The following is a 6,000-nucleotide window of genomic DNA, read 5'->3' as shown; positions in this document are numbered from 1 at the left end:
TGCGCCACATCCGCCCTTATATATTACCCTTGTATATTACCCACAATGCACTGCTGCAGATGACGTTCTGAGCAAAAACCAATCACAACCATCAACGTAACCAGCCATCAAATCAGAATAATAAGAACTGCGTAAACTTTAGACAGCAAGCCGACAAATATTATTTTTTTACTGGTTTTCCAGGTTCAACATTGTAAGAAACCACTGGGTTCAGAGTGAGTCTGGGCAGTCAGTAGGTCATAACACTGAAGTCACCTTTCAAACAAACACTGGCGCGGCGAGAGTCTGGTTTATAAGCCTCTGTCGTTTCCTGCACTTTCTTCTCCTCTAAACAATTGCTTGTTGCAGTTTTAAAATATGTTTTTTAGCAGCAAGACTGTGAAAACAGTGCTGGTTCCCGCCCTTTTTGATGTTGCAGTTACGGTGCAGAGGTGCAAGTCGATGACGTAATCCCTACTGTTCCAATTGTCCAATTTTGCACGCTTGTAAGCTGCGCACTTCAACCCCTACTTGCACTTGTACAAAGTAAACACTTCATAGAGGGGCGTAGGGTGAAGTGTGGGTATTGGGACAGGGCCACTGTGTTCTTCGACGTGACTCGCGAGGGCTGCAGCTTAAAATCGTCCAATCAAACAATATTAACTCTAAACACCACAAATTTGTCTGTCAAGGAACTTGGGAGAGATTTGTCTCCCTTTACCCCTGAAGTGATACAGTTAATAGTTTTTTTCTGTATAAACTATCCCCGGCATATGTTCATTTGCAAAAAGGGGATCAAACTGATCCAACCCCTATGGCTTTACAAGAACACAATGTCAATGGCAATAAAGGATTTTGTTTAGCTTAAGGTGTCACAATTTAAGCATACACAGTCTTTAGTCTTTCTCACCACATGGAATATCTTGAAATTGTGAATTTTCAACTGCCAAAAAGTGACTAATGCATCCAGTTTGCCTTTGAATGATTAAATCTACATTTAAATTACTTTATTTCTTTGTTATATATTTTATTGTACATATCACAGCACACTGGGTAATTTGCATCATGTTGAACACGCACAAAATAGTGCGTGTGCACAAATAGAATAGGACAATTTCACTTGCCAGATAGATAGATAGATAGATAGATAGATAGATAGATAGATAGATAGATAGATAGCTAGATAGATAGATAGATAGATAGATAGATAGATAGATAGATAGATAGATAGATAGATAGATAGATAGATAGATAGATAGATAGATAGATAGATAGATAGATTAGATAGATAGATAGATAGATAGATAGATAGATAGATAGATAGATAGATAGATAGATAGATAGATAGATAGATAGATAGATAGATAGATAGATAGATAGATAGATAGATAGATAGATAGATAGATAGATAGATAGAAAAAAAATATAGTAATTGAGGGTTGGCCAAGAGATGACATATAAACTATAAAAAGCTGCAAACGGAGGTTACATAAAATCACTAGGGCGACCTCTACAGGTGAGTGCAACATTTCAAAATGTATGACTTCTTTTACTAAAACTGCTTTCTCTTTTCAATTCAATTCAGTTTTATTTATATAGCGCCAATTCACAACACATGTCGTCTCAAGGCACTTCACAAAAGTCAGGTGCATACATTTCAATTCATCCTAACCATTGAACAGTGCAGTCAGATTCAGTTATTTATTCAAATTGTATAAAAAGTTTTTCTATCTAAGGAAACCCAGCAGATTGCATCGAGTCAGAGACTTATAGCATTCCCTCCTCCTGGATGAGCATGTAGAGACAGTGGACAGTCACTGGCGTTGACTTTGCAGCAATCCCTCATACTGAGCATGCATGTAGCGACAGTGGAGAGGAAAAATTCCCTTTTTAACAGGAAGAAACCTCCAGCAGAATCAGAAACAGGATCATTGTGAGCGGCCATCTGCCACGACCTACTGGGGGTTTGAGAGAACAGAACAGAGACACAAAGAAAACAAAGAAGCACTGATCCAGGAGTCCTTTCTATGGGAAGGAAAAGTAAATGTTAATGGATGTAGCTCCTTTAGTCGTTTCACCTAGAAAGAAAGAACAGATAAACTATGAGCCACTTTTCAAGGTTAGAGTCTGAAAGAGAGCACATATAATTAGTCACAGTAGAAGCTCAGTCAGTAGCTATGTCTAGGAGAAAAATAGTGTTAAGCACAGAAAAACTGTATCATCGGTAGAGGGTGAGCATTAAGTTGTTGCCAGCAGAAGCTTGGACGATTCCCCCCTCCAGGAAGGTGTCACAGGTAGACACAGAGTCAGGCCAGGTGTAGCTTCTAGGAAGAGAAAAGAAAGAGAACATAAAGTTAAAAGCTGAAATAACAGCAAATAATACAAAATTGGATAGTAGTATGAGAATGTAGTGCAGAGGGTGAAAGTGGTCATTATGTCCTCCAGCAGCCTAAGCCTATTGCAACATAACTACAGAGATAGCTCAGGATAACCTAAGCCACTCTAACCATAAGCTTTATCAAAAAGGAAAGTTTAAGCCTAGCCTTAAAAGTAGACAGGGTGTCTGCCTCACGGATTAAAACTGGGAGCTGGTTCCACAGGAGAGGAGCCTGATAACTAAAGGATCTGCCTCCCATTCTACTTCTAGAGACTCTAGGAACCACCAGTAAACCTGCAGTCTGAGAACGAAGTGCTCTGTTAGGAACATATGGAACAATCAAATCTCTGATGTATGATGGAGCTAGATCATTAAGAGCTTTATATGTGAGGAGGAGAATTTTAAATTCTATTCTGGATTTAACAGGGAGCCAATGAAGAGAAGCTAAAATAGGAGAAATATGATCTCTCTTTTTAATTTTCAACAGAACTCTTGCTGCAGCATTTTGAATCAGCTGAAAGCTTTTAACTGCATTTTGTGGACATCCTGATAGTAAAGAATTACAATAGTCCAGCCTTGAAGTAACAAATGCATGGACTAGTTTTTCAGCGTCACTCCTGGACAGGATATTTCTAATTTTGGCAATGTTCCGGAGATGAAAGAAGGAAATCCTAGAAACCTGTTTAATATGGGATTTAAATGACATGTCCTGGTCAAAAATAACACCAAGGTTTTTACTTTGTTACCGGAGGTCAATTTAATGCCATCCAGGTTAAATGATTGACTAAGCAGTTTCTTTTTTAAAGACTCCGGTCCAAAGACGACAACTTCTGTCTTGTCTGAATTTAGAAGCAGAAAATTTAAAGCCATCCAAGTTTTTATGTCTTCAAGACATGCTTGTAGTCTATCTAACTGGTTGGGCTCATCAGGATTTATGGATAAGTAAAGCTGAGTATCATCAGTGTAACAGTGAAAATTTATCCTATGCTGCTTAATAATTTGACCTATTGGAAGCATATATATAGTAAAGAGAATTGGCCCAAGTACTGAACCCTGTGGTACTCCACAACTAACCCTGGAGTTGAAAGATGATTTATCATTTACATGAACAAACTGGAATCTGTCAGACAGATAAGATTTAAACCAGTCAGACTCCATTCTAGGAAACCAACCAAATTAAATGAGCTCCACCATTTCTTATAGGGGACATATATCCAGTCTGAATCGTGCTATGAACTTGTTACATTAGCCATTATACATTATACCTACATTTTAAGTATGTATGTATAACTATGACCTTGTGTGGATTATAAAAAGCATCTATAAATTTAAACTTGCAAACCTAATTCTTGCCTTTAAGACTTGTTGTAGTTGTTTGTTGTATAATCTTTACATCCTGAGACAAGAAAATTTCTAATAGCTTATTAAAAATCCTAAAATTAAGATGACTACTGAGGATGAGTGGATGTAATAATCAGACTAGAACTGTTAATCATCGATGCACAATACGTCCCTGGTTTCTCTTCTGGAAAGTCTGGGTTGTGTTTTGTAGTGATATCTGAACTTTGTAACCCTTATTGTGTCTAACTAATGACCTGATGAGCCTCAACTGAGTGAAACTGTAACATCTAAATCCTACTTATTAAAGTAAAACTGGAATCTGTCAGACAAATAAGATTTAAACCAGCCTAGCGCTGTTCCCCTGATCACTACAGAATATTCCAGCCTTTTTAAGAGAATATTGTGGTCGACTGTATCAAATGCAGCACTGAGATCTAACAGAACCAGAACAGACACAAGTCCATTATCTGAGGCTAGAAGAATATCATTAGTGACTTTCAGCAGAGCTGTTTCAGTGCTATGAGCTCTGAAGCCTGACTGAAACTCTTCAAACAGGTAATTGCTGTATAAATGCTCACACATTTGATTAGCAACTATTTTCTCAAGAATTTTAGATAAGAATGGAAGATTGGATATAGGTCTGTAATTTTTCAAGTTATCTCGATCAAGCGAATGTTTCTTAAGTAAAGGTTTAATTACAGCTAACTTAAAAGCCTGTGGTACATATCCATTTACTAAAGATAGATTAATCATATCTAAAATGGGGCTGGTAATCAGAGGGAACACTTCCTTAAATAATTTGGTTGGGATTGGGTCTAACATACAAGTTGAAGGTTTAGATGAAGCTAATATTTCTGATACTTTTGTTGCCACCGGGTTTCTGGAATAGTCTGCCAAATGATGTAACGTGTTAATTTTAAAATGTTTGAACGTCGTGAATGGTTACTATCAAAACAGATTTGTCCCCATTAGTGTTGAATATATGTGAATGAATGAAGCCATGGTTTTCAAGATGTGTGTCTAGAGCTGTAGTCTGAATGATTTGATTGGTTTTAAGAAGATTGTGATTTATTATTTATTGCATATGTATAAAGTGTAAAGAACTGTTATTATTTATATTTTCCTACATGTTCTACCATAACTTTCATAAATTTCTGTAAATTTTTTAACAACCTGCCCAGGGACTACAGGTAACCTGGTACCATGCATTTTTCCTTTGTTAAGGTGAATGAAATGTACATTGTTTCTGTAAAAATAAATATGGTCATCATCATCATTAGCAGAAATATTAGAAAACCAAAACTGTTAGCTTATCTGTTCAAATAGTAAGACTGTTAGTATAAAACAAGCTGAGGTGACCTCAAAACTACCTGTTGTTCAAACAGCTTTTGAAAAGTACAAAAAGCATGGCATAATAGTAAGTAAATTAAGAAAAGACTGCAAGCAGATAAGCTAAAGAACTCCAACATTTAGAAGCAAATTGCATTAAATAATTAAATATCAATAGTAAACTATTGCAGAAATGTTAAGAATCAACAGAAAAAAAAGAAAGACAAGTTGCATTTCCTGCAAAGATGCAGTGTTATAAGCTGAATTGTTTCAGCTGAATACTATTGAGGAATGTTATCTTAATATAAGAACAATTCTAAAAAATAATTTATTGACAGAAACTTTAAAAGAGCAGAATTGTCTTCATATCTACTGTGGAAGCACTACTTCTCCCTGAATTGCAAAAAGCTAAATTCAGCACAAAAACAGTTGTAAAACTGAGAAACAGCAGATACTTAAAAAACAAACACTGCTTGCTGATCCCCTGAAATAGGTATATGCAAGCTAAAAACTGACAAAGAAGCTGCAGTGGATGAAAAAAACAATTGCTTAAATGTAATGAATGAGCAAAACATTCAGAAAAGTACAACCAGACTTGTGAGTTGATATGCTGAAGTAGCAAAACTGTCACCTTAAAAGAGGAAAAGGAGATTTAGGGCCTGATCTTCAAAAGGTCCGCATGTATAAAACATGGGCAAACTGGATTGTGTGTGCAAAGCTGATCTACAAACCAGGTACAAATTGAATTGCATTTGTAAACTAAGCAGAACAGCAGGCACAAACTTTTTAGTTCGTGATTGATATTTAATCTTTTAACTTTACCTTTCATTACTTTCATCTTTTCAAATGTTTTCAAAAAGTACATTATAATATTATTATTATTTTTACCCAGGCTGAAGTTACCGAGGTGGTTAAAAAGCTCCACGGTGGCAGGGCTTCGGCGGTGGATGAGATTCGCCCTGAGTACCTCAAGG

This window comes from Girardinichthys multiradiatus, chromosome 5 (assembly GCF_021462225.1).
Source record: "Girardinichthys multiradiatus isolate DD_20200921_A chromosome 5, DD_fGirMul_XY1, whole genome shotgun sequence".
NCBI lineage: Eukaryota > Metazoa > Chordata > Actinopteri > Cyprinodontiformes > Goodeidae > Girardinichthys > Girardinichthys multiradiatus.
Note: the sequence above shows the minus strand (reverse complement) of the source record.